Source organism: Leucoraja erinacea, chromosome 3, assembly GCF_028641065.1.
Source record: "Leucoraja erinacea ecotype New England chromosome 3, Leri_hhj_1, whole genome shotgun sequence".
NCBI lineage: Eukaryota > Metazoa > Chordata > Chondrichthyes > Rajiformes > Rajidae > Leucoraja > Leucoraja erinaceus.
The window spans coordinates 39,619,332-39,640,279 of NC_073379.1; the positions used below are offsets into that span (position 1 = coordinate 39,619,332).

Genomic DNA, 20,948 nt, shown 5'->3' on the forward strand with positions numbered 1-20,948 from the left:
AGTTTAGTTTAGAGCTACAGCATGGAAACAGGCCCTTCGGCCCACTGAGTCTGCGCTGATCAGCGAACCCTGCACATTAACACTATCCTACACACACTAGAAAAATTTACAATTTTACCGATGCCAATTAACCTACTCTTCAGAGTGTGGAAGGAAACAGGAGATCCCAGAGAAAACCCACACAGGTCATGGGGAGAAGGTACAAACTCCGTACAGACAGCACCTGTAGTCAGGATCGAACCCGGGTCTCTGACACTGTGAGGCACAACTCTACCGCTGCGCCACCGTGCCACAATTAAAATAAAAGAGAGATTCATGTATTCACATTAGTTATTCACAGTAAGAATTTTATTGCTCTGGTCCCGTGCATCTGACAATTAAATTGTATTTACACTTATTTACAGACTTGCCCTTTTCTGAGTGGCTTTGATCTTCTCAAAGGAACATATGTCATTGTTTTAACTTTTTGGATTAAGAGTCACTTCTTGACTCAATACACTATTATCTTGTGTTCCTTCTTCCACAGTCTCTATTGAATCAGCTTCTGGAATGTGCCCACGATCACTTATCTGTTCAATGTTCCCTTGTACAACTCTTGCTGAAATTAAGTGGTTTCCACAATGTAGCTCTTTGTGCCTCATAATTCAACTGTCACTCCAACATCCCATTTCCAAGTGTCTGATTTATTAGGTGGTTTTAAACCACAACTCTTTCATCTCCTTTAAAATGTCTCCCCGCATAGAGCAAAATTTTGTTTTTATATCAACTGCCTTGCTCTCTTCTACTTTGCCCTTGAGATTTGGCTGAATTAAATTCAATTATATTCTAAGTCTCTGTGCATGAACAAGTCACCTGGAGTATAGCTCTTAAAGGAATTTCTTCTGATTTATTGGAGAGAGAAGAATCGCGCCTATATTGAAAGGCAAACAATCTTCCCTCTCCATTTTTAACCAGTTTACTTGTTGGCATGTATCGTCCATCCAATAAATTAAATTTTTAATATTAGTTGCCCAGTAATAGAAAAGAGAATTAGGGAAAGCCAGTCCGCCAATTTCTTTAGGTTTGCATAAATGGCATTTGTGAATTCTGGGAGTTTTGTAATCCCAGATAAAGTTTGTAATCGCAGTCGAGTCAAACAAAAATTTGGGAGAAAAACCGGTATTGATTGAAATAAGTACAGGATTTGTGGAAGGAAACTCATCTTTATGGCATTATTCTACCTATAAGGGAAATCAGAAGTGTTTTCCAAATTTAAATAAGGGCATTCTTTGGAGGAGCAGCTCCTCATATTTTGCTTGGATAGTTTACACCACAGTTGTATGAACATTGACTTCTCCAATTTCAGGTAGTCCTCGCTTTCTGCCTCCTTCACCTCCCCTTTCCCAGCTCTACCACAGCCCACTGTCTCCGCCTCTTCCTTTCTTCTTCCCACCCCCCCATCCCCACATCTGTCTGAAGAAGGGTTCTCGACTCGAAACGTCACCTATTCCTTCATAGATGCTGCCTCACTCGCCGAGTTTCTCCAGCATTTTTGTCTACATTAAATATCGTTAACTCGCTTTATCTACATTCAGCTAAGACAAGTGTGAGCGAGATCAAGTTTACAGAAAAATGCCGCTCTTGCCAACTTTGCATTTAAGTCCAGTGAAGTAGGCAACGGATACTGCTCATCATCAATTGCCTGGTTCATTGTAACCCAGTAGTCACCAGCTGAACAATCTTGTCTCCTTTGTGGCTTTGATATACTTGGTGCTGACTAGACACTCTGGTTTGTCTTGACAATACTTCTATTTGGTTCCAGATTATCCAACAAGTACCTTTTTGTGTTCCTATATCCCTTCTCCATGGAACATCTCCTCTAGATTTTGAAATATCTCTCCAGCCTGACTTAAATCCTCTGATCCATTCTTTATTCATCAATATCAGTTGTCAGAATCGACCTCGGGTATCTGGTGCTGTGAGGCAGCAACGCTACCAGCTACGCTACGGTGCCCCGTTCCTGTGCTTCCACGACAGCTTTGCTTTGGGCAGGCACACTCTTGCCATCACTATCTATGTTATTTGCTGTGAGGAACTTTTCCATGCAATCTTTGGATGAAATTTGTTGTGCTTTTTATCCAATGGCCATTGTTCCTGGCAGAGATTGCTTTCGCCTTTGGCTAGTCTAGTTTAGTCTAGTTTGGAGATACAGCATGGAAACAGGCCCTTTTTTCCCCACCGCGTCCACGCTGACCAGTGATCCCCGTACACTAGCACTATCCTATACACTAGGGACAATTTACAATTTTACTGGATGCCAATTAACCTACAAAACCTGTTAACCTCTTTGGAGTGGGGGAAGAAACCGGAGAAACCCGCTCGGTCATGGGGAGAACATACAAACTCCGTACAGACAGCACCCATATTCAGGATCGAATCTGCGTCTCTGGTGCTGTAAGGCAGCAACTCTGCCGCTGAAACACATGATTTGTGAGCAAGCTTTATACACAGAAAGTGGTTGGTGCCTGGAACGTGCTGTCAGGGCTGGTGATAGAAGTAAATACAATAGCAGCATTGAAGAGGCATTTAGGTAGTCACATAATCAGGCAGGGAAAGGTAAGTGTTCGGTGAAACGGTTGCCTAATTTATGCTTGGTCTCACTGATGGTTAGGGGGCCACATTGAGAGCGCTTAATGTTCTGGATGATGTTAGAGGAGGTGCATGTGATCACTCTGTCTCACCTGGAAGGGCCGTCTGGATGGATGTGGGGGTATAGGGACAGGTGTTACATTTCCTGCAGTAGCAGGTTCCTGGGGAGGGGTTAGTTTGCGTGGGAAGTAATGAATGAAGCAAGGAGTTGCGGAAAGAGTGGTCTTTGTGGAAAGGTGGAATGGGGTGGAGTTGGGAAGAAGTAACTGGTGGTGGGATCATGTTGATGGTGCCGGAAATTTCGCAGAATGAGGCTGGAGCGGTAAAAGGTGAGGACATGATCTACTCTAGCCTTGTACATGTGGGGGTAGGGGTTGCAAAAGAGCTATGGGACACAGAGATGTGAGTGAGGGGTCCATCTACGACAGCAGAAAACCCTTATGTCATCTCGGATGTCCTAGAGTGGAAAGCCTCATCTTGGGAGCAGATGCGGCTGAGATGAAGAAATTGAGAGTAGGGTATGGTGTCTTTGCAAGAGGCAGGGTGGGAAGAGGTGCAGTCAAGGTAACTAACTGTGGGAGTTAGTGGGTTTATAGTGGGCGTTAGTCGATAATCTGTTCTCTGTGGAAACAAAGAGATCAAGAATATAGATCACGTGCGGGTAGATGGCATCGTGGTCAGCACAGACATTGTGGGCCAAAGGGCCTGTTTCTGTGATGTTTTAAGTGTTAAAAATTTCCAAAAATAAACAAATCAGAATAAAAATATATACAAAAAAATGTGCAAAACTCCTTCAGACATTCTTAGCGCCTAAACATTAATTAATGTCATACTTAGCAGTGTTCGCACCTATCTTTAGACAAAACAGTGTTGACACCCATATGTTGAGTATGTTGTATAAAGAAACATCATAGCTGCTGGAAGACATGTAAGTGTGGCTTATTCGATTCTTCAACTACACTGTTCATCTGTACATGTGAATCATACATGATACATTTACAATCACTACAAATTGGGTGTTAACCTATCCAGAAAACAACGATTCTCACAGCGCAGAACCTCGAATAGTACTGGCACTGAGAGTTTTGTTGTTAAATTATTTGCAGGCAAAGGCTGCTGGCAGGAGCAGCATTTATGGGAGGTCACTGATTGTCCTTGAACGGCCGCCTTTGCCGGCACATGGTCATGGCAACGCCTAGTGTGCTGTTGGGTATGGAGCCAGGAGTTTGGGCCAGTTACGGTGACGGGCTGGTCAGGGTGGTGTGGAGGGGAGCCCGCAGCAGCTGCTGATCCATGCACCTGCTGCCACTGCCCTTCCTCAGTCTGGGAAGAGGGCGTGGAACAATCTGGCGAGCAGCTGCCGCTGTGGTTCACAGTCTGTCTCGCCTTCAGGACTCCATCAACCTCCCTCCTAAAAGATCGGGGGCTCAGGAGCCTTTGTGTTGAACACAAAGGGATAATACAGCACACAGGAATTTAGATTGCAATTGAGAGAAGTGTATAAAAACATGGGTTATGAAAATAGCATTGCTGTTCCTGGGGTGCCCATTAGAGGCCGTAAGATACTCGCTTCAGGTTGAAAATAGGAAAGAAAAGGATTTACAACTCGCGAAAAAAAATCCGTGACGCCGAGGCGAAACCCCACCTTATTCCTGTCGCTGATTTAACCCAATGCGACCACGGTACACTTCCTTTTCCTATGTACTGCTCTGACCCGGCGCCAGGCGAGAGGTTCCTCTTCTCTCACACAGGCAAAAGTTTTTAAGTGTTTTTGTTTTAAAGAAAGTTTAAAAAAAAAACAAAAACGGAAGCAGAGGTTAGAAACGGTAAGCCGGGCTTGTGGAGGCACGCTGCCATGTAGCGGCCCCCAGAGCGAAGGGCAGTGCGCTCCTCCACAGACCTGGGCGCTTCTGAAGGAGATGCTGCGGGAAGTGTCCCGGTCATGAAGGCCAGCGGGACCGACGCACCGTAACGTCCCGTGTGTGTGTGTGGCCGCGCTGTGAACATAAGCTGCACCGCTCCGCAAGGTAAGGAGGACATCACCCCTCCCCCCGCAACTGATAACCCCTTTGCTCTGAGCATTGGAAAGTTTCTCTCCTGAGCGCAGGTATCATCTGTCTCCTGAGTGCTGACCTTGTCTGTGTTGTCGGCGTGTAGGAAGGGACAGCAGACGGTGGTTTACACCGAAGACAGACACACACACACATACATCGCTGGAGTAACTCAGCGGGTCAGGCAGAATCTCTGGAGAACAGGAATAGGTGACCTTTCTTCAGTTGTTGCGTGTGTGTTGGTGGAATCTCACCGCACAAAGAGCAGGGAAGCAAGTTGTGGTATTTAGGTGCCAATTCAGCTTGACATTGCTAGGCTGGGTGTGGGCAGGACAGATAAATAGATGTAAAGCTGTTTCTTTTGTAAACCAGCATCGGCTGTTCTTTGTTTCTGCAAGATAAAGAGAGCTGTTTGATGTTCCTTCGCTCCTATTGTTTCTTTCCAGCAAAGAGAGTGCCCATCCCCCTCGCTCTTCATCAATGAAGATCTGACAAGTCATCCAGTATTAGATATAGATAGATATGCCATTTATTGTCACTATACATGTACAGTGAAACTGAAAGCTGCTCGTACTCAGTGCATACATACAATTTAGCACAAAAAACAAGAAACAGAAAAAAAAGAAAAAAAAAAAAAAAAACAGAAGGGAGATGGGGGGGGGGGGGGACATATATACATATATCATATATACATATATACAGATGGAAGTCCGTGTTGGGCGGTGTAGTCAGTGCATGTGTGAATTTGAATTTATGGTAGATATAATTCTCGGAAAGCAACTATTCCTGAGTCTGTTTGTCCTGGATTTGATGCACCTATAGCGCCTTCCAGAGGGCAGCAGGTCGAACAGTCCAAACGCAGGATGGGAGCTGTCTTTGATGATCTTCTTTGCCCTGCTAAGGCAGCGGGAGGTGTAGATGTCCATCAGGGAGGGGAGAGGGCAGCCAATGATCCTCTGCGCTGTCCTGGTTACCCTCTGAAGCCTCTCCCTGTCTGCCATGGTGCAGCTGCCATACCATGCTGTAATGCAGTATGTCAGCAGGCTCTCGATGGACGAGCGGTAGAAGGTCAGCAGCAGGTTAGAGTCCAGGTTGTGCTTCCTGAGGACCCTCAGGAAGTGCAGCCGCTGCTGAGCCTTCTTGATGACCCGCTGTCGTGTTGTCCGTCCAGGAGATGTCAGCAGCGATATGGACACCGAGAAACCGGAAGGTGTTGACCCTCTCCACACACTCGCCGTTGATGTGTAGGGGGGCTAAGTCGGTGCTGTGCCTCCTGAAGTCGACAATGAGCTCTTTTGTTTTCCTGGTGTTCAGAGCCAGATTGTTTTCTGAGCACCAGGTTGTCAACTTCAGGACTTCCTCTCTGTAGGCTGCCTCGTCTCCCTTCGAAATAAGTCCGACCACAGTAGTGTCGTCAGCAAATTTGACGATGCGGTTGTTGTTGTGGGCCGTTGTAGGGAGAAGTAGTAGTTCCCACAGGGCCAGGAGTGCCAGACACTGAATCTAAGGCCATTAACAGAAGGAAAGATGAGATGAGGAGAATTTTGTTCTAATCTGCTTTGTCGTGATCTTGTTGCAAGTAGATCTAATCACTAGAACATAGAACTGTACAGCGCAGGAGCAGGCCATTTGGCACAGGATGTATGTGTTGAACATGATGCCAATTTAAACTAATCCCTTCTGCCTGCACATGTGTAAACTTTCCACCTCCAACGTTAAGACAATGCCAGCTGATATATGGCATTTTCATCCTGGGGAAAGAGATCATGACAGTGTCAACCTTATCACTGCCCCTCGTAATTTTAGAACATTTATTAAAATATTCTAACTGGATATTTTTAAACTTCCAAAAGGGAAATGATAAATACATGAGGTAAATTTGCTGAAAGAGTGGAACAGTCATCGCTCTTTCTCAAAGGGCCAGAATGTGTTGAGCAATATTGTGTGAAGAGTCATTCTCTGAAGATGAATATAATCAAAATTTGTATATCCTGTTGCATCGTTTGGAAATCAAGAAGAAATAATTGACCAACTGCATACGTTTTCTGCTTAATCTTTCTGGTGATTCATATTTTTTTTTAAAGAAGTCACACAGCATTTACTAACTTGAAAAGAGTATTCTGTCAGGACTTGAGATATGTTCTAGGTTGATTTCGATCCTGCAACTCGGCTTGTACAAAATAACCCTGGACACAGCCTTAATGGTGCTGGCCATCTGTACTGCAGTGTGCTCCCAGCAGATTGTGTGGGCAGTTTTAGAATCATAGAATAGGGAGGCCAACCAGCCCATTGTACCTTTGCCAACTCTTTGAAGGATCCCTGTTGTTATTCCAATACGCCTTGCTCTTCCCTCATTGCATTGGATTTTTTTTCATTTTTAAGTATTGCTCATTTGAAGCTTCCTGTTGAATCTGTTTCCACTGTCCTTTCAGCCAGCACATTCAACCTAACACCAACATTTATGTTGCTTCTGATCTTTTTGCTGATGACACAAAATCTGAGCCCTTTGGCTTTTTTTTGGTATTATATTTAAATGTTTGCCAAAAAGTCCTTAAGTTAACACATAGTAATATTGTGCTAAGTTAAGTAACTGTCAGATGGGCCCAAGTTCTATGCCCTATGCAGTTGCACCTCAGTTAGTAGAACTTTCATGCGTTTGGAATTGTGGATTCCAGTCCCGAACTAATACATTTTCTAGGCTGATATTCTAATGCAGCTCTGAGGAAGCATGGTAGGGTTGGGGATAATGACTTTTGGATGAAATATTAATCCCCCAGGCCCCACCTGCCCTCTCGGGTGGATGCAAAGGGTCTCATGCCCCACTTGTGTCAGTGCTACCAACTGAGGGTTTAAAATAGATGAACGAGCAATGCATTAACTAGTCTTCCACACCATGTCATGCCTATTGTTCCTTGGCTGCTGGATTGTGGAAATGGCAACTGAGGATGCAAGTTAAGAATTGAAATATACTGAGTACATTTGGATAAATGTCATGCTAGTTTTCTATGATCATAGGAAAATACAGAATTGCCTCAATTTAGGAAGTTAACTCTTTGGAACAGTAACTCTGGATTCCATTACTCTGCCCCCCCCCCCCCCCCCCCCTGTACAGTTCATCCACTATGGTGATCAAGAAAATGCATCAGTAAATATACTAGAGTCAGATGTCTGAAAAGATTTGGCTTGTTCATGAGGAATCTCTGGAATGTCTAAAAATGCACTGTTTAAAGTATTCCGACAGGTTACATTGCAGCCTTGTGTGGCATCTGTTCTGCTCTTTATCACCTAAACCCGCAGATAGCAGTGGACATAGTCCAGTCCACCACAGGTTTATCACTTCCTTCTATCCAGTCCATCCTCACAGTGCATTGCATGAGGAATTCTGTAGGTATCAAGGATGCTTTTCACCTTGCCCATTCCCTTTACACCCTTGCACCTAACGGGAGAAGGCATAGGAATTTGAAAGCTCGGATGTTCAGACCTAAGAACAGTTTCTTCCCCACTGCTATCCAACTCCTGAAACAATCACCTTTTTCACACCCCTTTCCCAGAGCTGCTGCCACGTTCTCTTACTCCTAACTCTACTTCATTCTTTTACTGTACTTAAGTATTTTGTTGTATTATAATCGTACATCATTCTACTATTTTGCATTTGTCAGTGTGTTTATTGTTTAATTAATTATCATTTCTGGAGGCATAGTGTTTACTCTGAGCTTTAGGCAAACAAGGAATTTCATTGCTCCCTGGTGTATATGACAATAAACCAACAGAGTCAAATCTAAACCAAGTTCTGTGACCCAGCATTTGGTACCAATGTCTCTTTGCTTGGCCCAGTATCAAAAATGTCACAACAGGAATCTCCTTTGTGAAAAATTGTCACTTTTGATGTGTGTTCTTAGAATATTTGCCTGCTGTAAAAGTTCCAAGCAATTAACTGGCCCATTGTGTGTGAGCCAACTTTTTGAAAGAGCCCTCCAGCCGGATCCACTCTCTGCTCTTTTCACATAGCCATGTAAGATTTCCCCCATACAAGTATTTATTCAAATTCCTTTTGAGCGTTGCTGTTGAATCTGCTTACACCAACTGCCCTTTCAGACACAGCACAGACCTGTCCACAACTACTCACTGTTTCTTTTCCACAAAGAACCTCCGCCTCATGTTTTCTCATTTTTTAAAGAGTGAACCTTATGGTTACTGATCATCCTGCATGGAATTAGATCCTTCTTAATTACTCCCAAATATATTTGTCATTTTGAGCTGCTATTTCACCAAATACCAGATGGTTCCTTTCACCATCTCTCCAAATGGAACAATACCAGGAATTAAAGGGCACTTGAGGGATAATAGTTTATAGAGCTGTGAGGATAGAATGGGGGAATGATACATAATAGGTGCGTTACAAGGAGCTGACGTGGACAGTGGGGTGAATGGCTCAATTCTGTGTTTTCACAAGCAGCTAAAATAATCAGATCTGTGGAGTTTAGACTCATGAGCATTGGTCTTATTGAAACATATAAGGCCCTTGGGTCTTGTATGTCCCTCGTTCTTGACGGCTTCATCATTAAAAAAATGACCAACTCTCTTTAAATATCCTCAGTGATCCAACTCCATAACCTTGAATAGATGTTGGCACCCGTGATAGATTCTCGAATGGGGGCCAGAAAAGCTTTTTGCTGTACACGTGACATTAAACTAAACTGACTGGAGTTACGAGATTAGAGGCGGTCATTTAAAACTGAACTGTGCAGAAACCGTTGCTGACAGAGGGTGGTGAATCTCGGGCAATTCTCTACCCCAGAAGGTTGTGGGGGCTATAACATTGTGGAGATTAAAAGAGGAACTAGATGAACATTTGAAGGATCAGGCTATTGAGAGTGATGGAGAACTAGCAACAAACATGACTTTAAGCCTGGGAATAAAAGTCATGAATGCGTTGAATAGTTGGTGCAGAATAGAAGGCATGAGGGGCAGACGAACTTACTCCTGTCCCCAGTTTTAGTGTTCTCATGTGACAATTCTTGAATTCGCCAGCCCCTCGGCATAATTGATTTGAAGATACAAGAATCAGCAGGTCCTGAAATCTGCAGCAACAAACTATCTACTGGAGCAACCAGTGGCGATACGGTGACGTAGTGGTAGAGTTGCTGCCTACAGTGCCAGAGACCCGGGTTCGATTCTGACTCTGGGTGCAGTCTGTACTGAGTTTGTACCTTCGCCTTGTGACTGTGTGGGTTTTCTCTAGGTGCTCTGCTTTCCTCCCATGCTCCAAAGACCTACTTGTGTGGAGGTTAATTGCCTTCAGTAAAAATTGTAAATTGTCCTTAGTGTATGGGGTGATTGCTGATCAGTGCAGACTCGGTGGGCCGAAGGACCTGTTTCCATGCTGTATCTCTAAAGTCTTGAACTGAGTAGAATCTGAGTGGTTTAGGAAAGACTGATGTTTCAGCTTAGAATCCTTCATCTGTCTTGACGTTGACTATTCCTATCCCTCCCTCACACAGATGTTGGTCGACCTGCTGAGTTTCTCTAACAGATTGGTTGTTGCTCGTACTTGATTTGAAAGTAAGACTCGGATAGGCAATATCGTGGAATTTTATTGGCTCAAACCCAGGCAAAGGAACCAAACAGAAAAGATGGTGTTTATGCTAATTTAGCGACTGTAAAATAGCAGTCTTATTGTAAGTAAATGTTTCATAATAAATTGCAATTGTTAGGATTCGACCCTTGTGCCAGGATGGGTGAACCCACCATTGCTGCCCAGCGAATGATCAGGTTGAGGGATTCGACTCGGCAGCAGAGCAGCCGCGAGCTGTAAAAGCAAAACATTGTGTGGATGCTGGAATCTGAAATCAAAACAGAAAATCCCCACAGTAAACCACATAGGTTCCATGCGGAGAGGAGTATTTTGAACCATTAACCTTTTATTGGGAGTGGAGAACATAAGAGGCTTTAACAGCGTGTAAGCAACTACAGAGCCACGAAGAAGGTGGAGGTGGGTGGTTGAGTAAAGCATGAAGTATCTTGGACCTCAGTCTTTTCAGAAACCTGCATCAGTGGAGTGAACTTCCTGACCCGGTGCTTTCCCTGTTCCCCCTCCTCTGTACGATCTGGTTTGTACCACCACTGCTGCGACAAGTGTTGGTTTGATGTTCAATGGCTCCATGGTGCTTTATTGTCATATGTGCAAATGCACAGTGGAATTATTTTCTCACATACAGTCCAGAACAGTATTCATATACCCAAGCACATCCTTGATTAGCAAGTGTTCAGAAATAGTCTACTAATCCCACATGCATGAGGCGCTATGTTTTGCCGCTATTTTCAAAGTCTTTGTCCGCACTCTAGTTCTTATGAGCGGTGCCCAGTCCAGGTAAGCTCCAGGCTGCGGTGGGCCTCCAGCCGTCACCTTCCTTGGATGCGACGCCCCTCCTCTTGCCCATTTAGCTTTGCACCTCTGGGGCACCTCCCGCAGCTGAACTTGAGGGCGAGGTAGTCCAGACCCTGATTCCCTCTCATACTGGTCTTGCTCTTTCCCCGCTGTGTCTGTTACATCGGCCTTTAGGGGTTGATCGGTGGCCTTCCCCCTGTAGGACATGGTCTGCTGGTACTTGCGCTTGGTCGTGGAAGCCGAGCACTGGGCCAGCTCGGCAGCTCTCTCCCTACAGGCCGCGCGCGGTGCGGGGTGGCGTCTTCAACGTGTCTCCAGCGCTCGACGATAGCAGATCTTCAGCAGCCTCTGTTGTCACACATGGCTGCCTCCTGTTGTCTTGCACTTCTGTCTGAAAGCTTTCCTCTGTTCTCTCCGCTGATGCTGCCTGACCTGCTCTTTTGTTTCACCTACAACCTGAGTTTATGCAGTGAGATTGTGCGGCATATAATAATGCTCTTCCCAGATTCCTCTCTTCATTGAACTACATGCCAGAAGTGGCAAGTGGTAGGTTCAAGCCCTACTCTAGAGAGCTCAGCACAGTAATCTATGCTGGCACTTCATTGTAACACTGCAAGAGTGCTGCTTTCTGGCAGGTCCTACCTTCAGAACATATTAAGTTACCCTCTGAGCATTTATAAGGCAGAGAAGGATTATGACCTCATCTTTCCCCTCAATCATTGTTGCAGACAAGAGATTATCTGGTCATTTTTGTCCTACATTTTGTTGTAATTTTTTTTGCAAATAAAATGTTGCATTTCATGCTGTCAGTGGAATAGGTCATTGGATAATCTTGAGTGGTGAAATTTCATTTTTTTCTCTGCGCATTTAACCTTGGTCATAGTTGATTCACTCTTGAATAGACCGCTCAAGGGAGTCCTTGGTATGTGTTGGATTTTCCCCCTACTTTGTTGTGAGAAAACAGCTTGTTTCTCATCAGTCTAATCATTCGTTACTCGTCATCGAAGGCCACGTTCTAAATTGTGATTGTGTGATGTGTTCTGTTGGACATTTGAGTAATTCATTGAAATTTTACTGATCCAGTGCGTTGAAATTTTATTGAATCAGCTGATCAGTAACCACATTTTATGAAGAATTTAAGACGATTGACTGGGAACGATTGATGGTCACAGAAACAGGCCATTCAATCTACGCTAACCATCTAGCCCCCCCATTTACACAGGTTCATTTTTATTCTCCCCAAATCCACATTGACTGATCTTCCCCACCCCTGCCAGATTCGACTGCTCTAAATTTCACACTCGGAGGAAATTTACAGTGGCCAATTATCCAACCAACCCACACATTTTTATGATGTGAGTGGAAACCGGGACAGAAATCCCACACGGTCACAGAATAAACGAGCAAGCTCTACACAGACACCACCCGTCAGGATTGAACCTGGCTCAGTGCAGCTGTGACACAGCAAGTCGACCACAGAACAATATTTACTGCAATGAAAGACTAAGACTATGTGAAGAGACTTGAAAAGTAGGGACTGTTCTACTGGGAAACCCTTGGAAGAGGTGATGGGCTTGGTAACTGGAGGGCAGAGAGTTAAGATATTTGTCTTTTAAGGTAATTGGGCCTCTTTTCTCGAGGCTGAGGGTTATCGTATTGATAATTATGGAAGGTTTTGACACGGCCTGAATGTAAAGAAGAGCATTCTTGGGCATAATTTGACCGTCATTTATGCAACATCATTTATGTCATGACGCGCACGTAATTGGCGCGTGGTAGCGTCGGCAGTGACGCGCGATTGCGCGGGGCAGCCAAGGACTTTGGGATTCACAAAATCTTCACGCGCCACCTGTGTGACATGCAAATGACGCCCAAGTGGGACAGGCCCTTAACTGGAGACCATCAATACAAGACAATCACACACAAAATCTAGCAGAGAGAATTCAGGAAAAACCTTGTTACACAAAGAGCAGTGTAAATGTGGAACTCACTGTGACAGAGTGGTTGTGCTGAATAGTAAGGTGCTTTAAGGGAAGGCTGGATAAACGTGTTGAGGGAGACAGGAAACAGACTGGAAAACTCTTGTGGAGCCTCAAAGCCAGCATGGGCTGATTGTGTTGGATCAGCCTGATTCTGTGCTGTGTAATTGATGTAATCTTATGTAAACTACAGGGGAGGAGGAGAGGAGTTTACTTTAATGCAGTGAATTGTTGTGTTTCGAATGGACAGCAAAACAGATTAAATGAGAACATTCCAAAGGGAATTAGATAAATTTGCAGTGAAGTGGTGAAGGAATGTGGGTTCGGTTAAATGTGATAAATAATTCACAGAACCAGGACGGGCATGGTGAATTGAGGGCCATTTCTGTGCAGTAAAATTCTATGACCTTGGTCTGCAAAGGTTAATTTTACTGCAAGTAAGAATTTTATTGTTTTGTTTTGGGATAGATAACACTAAAACACTCTTAACTCTCTTTATCTTTGCTCTTGGTGTCCCTGAATTTAGTGCTTTTTCTACATATTTGTAAATCAGGATGGAATCAAGGATTTGAACCTCTGAGTGTAGCCTTTTTGATGGAAATTGCATAGAGCGATGTTATAAGAATCAATGAAACATGCCTTGTTGTCCGTGGGTGTCCCTGTTACCCATCGGCTCTTGCTGAGCAGGACATGTCATGGACTACAGGACATGTCTTGGACTATTTGGGGCAGAGAACTTTGCATTCATTCCATCTGATTTTTTGGCTGTCGGTAGCATTATCACAGTGAACAATGGTGGGGGTAGGAAAGGGTAGCAGTCACTTGGGTTTTAGCCTGTTGCCATTTGCCCCATCAGTGAGAAACTAGCTTTGGATTCTCAGCCATGGCAATGTCAATGAATGTTTAAATCATTCTTGGCCTGGCCATCAAGCATTTATTTGTAGGTGCATTACAATGGAACGTTATCAATGTACCACATTAGGAACAGATACATTCTTGAAACATTCAGGATGTCGGTCGGTCATCATCGTAAGGGAGAATATGCATTACAGGAGTAGGCCTTTCGGCCCCATACCCGCATGCCGGCACTTTGAGTAGTTGTGTAAATTAACACTGCTCTGAGGTGCATGGTAATTGATAACCTAGCCAACATATATCCCTTAATCAATATCACTAACAGAGGAAATTGAACACGACAAAAGTGCAGATGATGGAAATCTGAAATGAAAGCAGAATTTGCTCGTACTCAGCAGGTCGGGCAGCATCTCTGGAAAGAAAAGCAGACCCTGATCTGCAGAGCATTTGTGGCATTTTCTGTTTCTCTTTCTCTAAAAGCAATTCTGTGGTCAGGTTTGGGGTACTATGCACAAATTATTTCCTACTCAGCCACGGTGGCTGCTGTTCGAAGGTCATTCATTTATTTAAAGATGTTTTTAAAGTGGAATTCAGAAAACTAAATTTACTCCCAAAAGTGCTAGTTGATTCACATCGGGAAGTCAAATAAGGCTGGGATGTATACAGTAAAGGGAAGGACCACAAAGGAAGATGCAAGTGTCTGCAGATTCTGGAATCTTGAGTAAAAAGCAAACTGCAGGAAAAATTCAATGGGCCAGTCAGCATCTGTGGCGTGAAATGGAAAAAGATGTTTCAGGTCGGGATCCGTCTACCGATTCTGTCTCTGAAGAGGGGTCCCAACGTGAAATGTGGCTTATTAATGTTAACCTCCCTCCCAGATGCTGCCTGACCCACTGAGTTTCCCCAGCAGTTTTTTTTACTTGAGACACTGAGAATGTTGATGAAAAGAGAGAACAAGAAATCCCTGGTTTGCTGTGTCATATGTTGATAGAATGGAGCGGCTGGGCTTGTATACTTTAGAATTTAGAAGGATGAGAGGATATCTTATTGAAACATAGAAGATTATTACGGGCTTGGACACGCTGGACGCAGGAAACATATTCCAGATGTTGGGGGTGTCCAGAACTAGGGGCCACAGTTTAAGAATAAGGGGTAAGCCATTTAGAACAGAGATGAGGAAAAACTTTTTCACACAGGGTTGTGAATCTGTGGAAGTCTCTGTCTCAGGAGGCAGTGGAGGCCAATTCTCTGTATGCTTTCAAGAGAGTTAGATAGAGCTCTTAAAGATAGCGGAGTCAGGGGATACAGCGAGAAGGCAGGAACGGGGTACTGATTGTGGATGATCAGCCATGATCATATTGAATGGTGGTGCTGGCCCGAAGGGCTGAATGGCCTACTCCTGCATGTATTGTCTATTGTCAGCACTTCTGGCAGTGCAGCATCAGTTCAGTTCTACACAGGAGCACGAGGCTAAGTTTTTGTACTTGAGACTCTGTAGTGGGATTTCCACCCACAACCTTATACTTAAGGGTGGAGAATGACCCACAGAGCTGCAGCTGACTCCCCTGTTTTTCATGTGGGCAGGAATTCCTGACTGCTGATCTGCTAACAATGGAGACTGTTGTTTCTTTGGATTTTGATTGCAGTGACATTTTTGAAAAATTGCTGAAGTAACCGTTTAATTTCTGCAAAGGGTTCAGAGCTTTTAATTACCTTGTATAACGTTTACCTCCTAGAGTTTGCGAAGGAATGTGAAAACTCTTTGATTTTCACGCATTGCCATTCTAATAGTTTGTTCTCCCTTCTCAAACTGAGCGGGCACGATGTTTGGACATGGACTAACGCTGAAGACCGTAAGCATTAGGCAACTAGTATAAAATCCATTAAGTAGATCACAGGAAATATCTTCACCAATGAGTGGGGAGAATGAGGAACTGGTTCTCATGGAGAAATAAATAATAGAAATGCACGTAAAGGAAAGCTGGATAAACATATGGAGGATAAAGAAAGAGTAGGCTTTGTTGATGTGATAGGGTTAATGGAGATGGATAGAATAGGACAGGCCCTTCAGCCCACAAACATGAGTTTGTGCAAAGCAGACCTATTGGCCCCATTTTGTACTAAAGTGGAAAAGGCTGGAATAGCTCAGTAGTTCAATTAGCACCAATGGACAGAACCAGGGTTCATGTTTCAAATTAAATTTGGCTTCAATGAGAAAGTTTCATCTGTTTCTGTGACATACAGAATTAAGGCTCGCTGTTAGCTGGATAGGTTGATTATTTAGCTTGGGGTAGGGAATGGGGCAAAATCTGGGACGATCTTGCTCAAGAAGGGATTTCCTCAGATTTGGTGAATTTAACAGCTGGCGGCGAGGACCAATTTTTGCCTCTGTTTGTCGTTGTGTAGATAGAGGGGCCTTCAGTGGGTAGGATTTTACCAGCACTCCACTGTTGGAGTGTGTAATGTTCTGGAGGGGACGAGAATTGGAGCCTGCGGTTGTAAGGGTAGGAATGTGCGATCCAGGTTTAATGCTACCCAACAGGTAATGGAAAAGCATTTATCTCCTGAATCCTGCTACAGCAGTCATGAACCAAGCCAGCCATTGGGAAATTCTAAAATGCCAACTAAATTTACATGTGCCTTCATTACAGTATTTACAGACCAAGTCCTTCCCCTTCTGCAAGACACTTCGGTATCATTCGCTGTCCTCTGAGGGCCTTACATGTTTGAGGTTTGCAATTTTTTTACATGATAAATCCTGACCTACCCACTGAGTTCTGGCGAAAGATGTGATGTAGGAAAGTAGGTGTTCCTAAACTGGATGGCGTGGGACTTCAGGCTTCTGGACCTTTTGCCCAATGGTTGCAACGAGAAGAGGGCATGGTGGGAATCCTAAATGATAGATGCCTCCTTCTTGGCAGCATGTCATGTAGATGATTTGATGGTCTGCTCATGATAGACTGGGCTGTCCAACACACTCTGCCGCCTCTTGCATTCCTGTGCAATGGAATTGCCGTATTACCAGGCACGATGCAACCAGTCTGCATACTTTCTGCAGTGCGTCTGCAGAGTATTTGATAACATGCCTTTCATCTTACTTTCTGAATATCCCAAAGGGCTTGACATCCAGTAACGTATTTCTGCACTGTTGTCACGCTTGTCATGTTAGAGCAGGAGCAGACAACTTGTGCACAGTAAGCTCCCACGTACAGCAGTGTGACATTGAAAGGATGATGTGTTCTGCTGAAACCACTTAAAGAGTGAAATAATGGCCGCGGACTCATGGGAGAACTCTTCTGATCTACAGTTTAAATTGAGTCAAGAGACTAGAATGTTTCATAGTCATACCCCGAAACAGTACAATTAAATTCTTACATTGTGGTTGGCACACACATTGTGGACTGAAGGGCTTGTTCCTTTGGTGTATTGTTCATTAATTGTTATTGTTACATTCACCCGAGATGGCTCCTGCTCCTTGGTTTAATATCTACCTGAAGACTATTGTCAGCATGCAACCTTCTCTGGGTAATGGACTCATCAGCATTAGCCTTGACCTTTGTGGTCAGATCTCTTCAGTAGAAATTGACCTCGCAACATTTAACTTTGAGCAGGACTGTGAACAGACCCTCATAAAGCCAATAAAGTCCAACAACTGATTGTTTCTTCTCTCTTATCCCTATTTCTCTCTCATCAATTTCCCTGCACGGCTATCTAGTGACTTTTAATTCCATCTTTGTTGTTCTCCTTGGACACCCTATGGCAGCAAGTATTAATTTCCCACCACTTCAAAATGTCACCTGACCACCAAGTTGCCAATGTTGGTCCATGTGGCCAATTTGTGGGAGATGCCACTTCATACTGAGTGGTACATAATTGAAAAGAGTATTTGTGGTTGGATAGCATCCTACTCCCACTTTAGCTAGAACTGGTTTCAAGACGTGGACCAAAATCTAATGAGCCATTTCCCACCCACATCACTCCGTTCCTTTTGTGATCGAACGCGCTGATTTCAGCAGGTGTGACAAATTCACTTCCTCTAAGCATAAAAACACTAAAGAGCCTGATAGAACTAAGTCTGTTCTGTGGAAGAGGAATATTTATTCTTCGATAAAAGAAATGGGTTGCAACTTCCAGAAAGGAAGCACAAATAGCTGAAACCTCAGCTTAATCCGGCAACTGTGGAGAGAAATTAGATAAGTTAATCTTTTGAGGATATGCGTCTTTGTTGAATGTGAAAAAATATAATAAATAAACGGTTCAGTTAAGTGCCTCCGTATGCTTTTATTCTACAAAGTAGAGATTAGAAATGTATTATTTGTTCCACGTACTGCCTAGCTAAGCTACATTGGTTTGGAAAACAGAAAATGCAGGTCATACGATATTGGTGGAAAGTGAAATACATTTTATGTTTTGTGTCCAAGAACTGTTCAGTTTTCCCTTGATTCTGTCTTTCTAGGAATGAACCCAGTGCACTCTCTTGTATTTCTAATGTCCCCGTTAACCTCGATCATCACTTTGTGATTTATGTGACTGTAATCCTGATTTCACAACTTCCCAACTCCAGTTTTAGTTTCCAAGTATCTGTCAATTAGGCTTTCAGTGGGAAGGATGAATATTGTGTAGGAAGGAACAGCATATGCTGGTTTAAACCAAAGATGGACACAAAATGCTGTAGAAACTCACCGGAACAGGCATCATCTCTGGAGAGAAGGAATGGGTGACGTTTTGGGTTGAGACCCTTCTTCAGACTAAATATTGCTCTTAACACGAAAGTAATCTGTGAGAGATCATTCTCCTTTCCGTGGCTTTGATTAGCTGTGAACTGTTGTTTTTGCTCTTCACTTTTCTTGCACACCTTGGGGACACCTTGGGGACCTGACTCTCTGTCCTCGTGGGATGCTGGGGGAATCGTCCAGCAAGTGTCTGCTCGATAGTTTTGCCATCAGTGGAGGTCTTGAGCCAGGAAGTCTGAGCAGCAGAGCGCAATTCTGTGTGGATTTGGAGTTTCTTGACACTTGATCTTCCTGCAGCTGGCAGGCAGTTTGGGCCAAGATCAACAATAATGTGTTGAGTCACGTAGATGAGGAGTGCTTAACCCAGGGATTCTGAGAGTGCTTTGGTTTTGATTTGGGTTTGGAGAGGCTGGTTGTTTTCAGTACTGTATCTAATCGATCCTGTTGCACCGGGGGAGGTGCACACCCATACATGCAACTTCTTGTTTCTCTTCGTCCCATGATTTCATCACCTCTATGTTTGCTGACCTTACATTGGATCACAGTTAAGCGATGCATCCATTTTATAATGCTCAACCTTTGTTTCTAAATCCTCAGGCCTATTACCTCCTATTTCTGTAACTTCCAACAGCTGTAAAATCCTCCCTGTGAAATGACTTGGTTCTCTGATTCCACTCTCTTGTGTATGTGTCCCTAGTTTCCTTCACTCTACCACCACTGATGGATGTGCCTCTGGTTGCCGGCATTCTACGCTCTGCAATTTCCTCTTTTAAACCTTTCTGCCTGTCCTGTCGTTTCTTCTCTTTTCCATCTTCTCCTCTTCTTCCTCTCCTTTAAGACCATCCTTAAGAATTGTGTAGGAAGGAACTGCAGATGCTGGTTTTCACTGAAGATGGACACAATATTGTTGTGACAACAGAGCTTGATTCACTAGGTATTTTATTATGTTACTAAATGAGGCACATATACTCGCATATCCCTGAATATCCCCGTACGTACTCGCAAACCCCGAGTACACAGCAGAGCATGCCGCAGGATGTCTCTATTCTTGATCACCTGATACTGTTCGCGAGGCGGTCCAAGGCTGGGGCTCGCTCCTCAAAAGGGCGCCCAACAACATCCTTTATGCCATTTCTTATCAGAGCAGACCGTGCCACTGCCCCCTCCCCTAGTCAATCATAAGCCCCCCCCACTTGTCTGCAATGTTTCTGCACTACTAACGGAGGGGGCGCAGGTGGTCTACCCAACTATTGCTCATGTGTTCTGCTCACCAACGCTACACTTTCCTATAGAAAGGCCTGAGAAAAGCTACGCTCCAAGGCATTGTAAGTTCCCAAACATGAACAGGTGCAGAAAACATCTCCCACTTGTCTGGGACACATCTTATTTTCGAAGGGTTTGGAATGCTGTCTTGTTAATTTGGCTGATAACTCCATTTTACATTTTAGCTGAAATTGTCTGTTTAACTCTTGCACTACAAAAATGCTGGAGTAACTGAGAAAGGAATGGGTGACATTTCAGGCTGAGATCTTCCTTCAAACAGAGTTGGGAGAGGGAAAGTAGAGATATGGAAGCATACAAAGAGAATGTAAGGTGTGATAATGACAGATCAAAGCAGATGATGGTCAAGGAAATATAGAATATAGTTCATTGTTGGCGATGGGGAAGGTGTCAATGAGGCAAACAAACAGTAAAATGAACTAGTCGGAGAACTAGGGTGGGGGAGGCACGGAGAGGGAGGGAAACCAAGGGTTGGTTGAAGTTAGAGAAATCAATATTCATGCTGATGGGTTGTAACCTGCCCGCGAAAAATGAGGTGCTGTTCCTCAAATTTGCATTTGGTCTCACTCTGACAGTGGAGGAGGCTCAGGACGGAAAGGTCATTTTTGGAATGGGACGAGGAGTTAGTGTTTTGCTACCGAGAGATCATGGCAGACCGAGCGGAGGTATTCAGCGAAACGATCGCCGAGTTTGCTCTTGGTCTTGCGATATAGAAGAGGCCACACCTAGAACAATGGATACAGTAGATGAGGTTGGAAGAAGTGCAAATGAACCTCTGCCTCATGGTATGAATATTGATTTCTCTAACTTCAAGCAACCCTTGCTTTCCCTCCCTTTGCCCCTCCCTCACTCTAGTTCTCCAACTCGTTTCATTGTCCTGATTAATGTTACTGTTTGTATGCTTCATTGTTCACTTCCTCTCAGCCAACAATGAACTATTTCCTTGATCATCATTGGCTTTGTTCTGTAATTTTCACACCTTGCATTCTCTTTGTACCCATCCAGTGCCCCTCTCCCCTGAGTCTCATATTGA

General features: G+C 44.1%; 1 protein-coding gene across 1 annotated transcript in view; it reads left to right on the forward strand.

The window, feature by feature from the left end:
• Positions 1-3,947: 3,947 nt before the first annotated feature.
• cemip2 (cell migration inducing hyaluronidase 2) overlaps positions 3,948-20,948 on the forward strand; it is an 86,618-nt gene continuing 69,617 nt past the window's right edge. The window contains exon 1 of the mRNA XM_055632480.1: positions 3,948-4,655. The gene's annotated coding sequence lies outside the window, so the exon portion shown is untranslated. The remainder of the gene's footprint in view (positions 4,656-20,948) is intronic.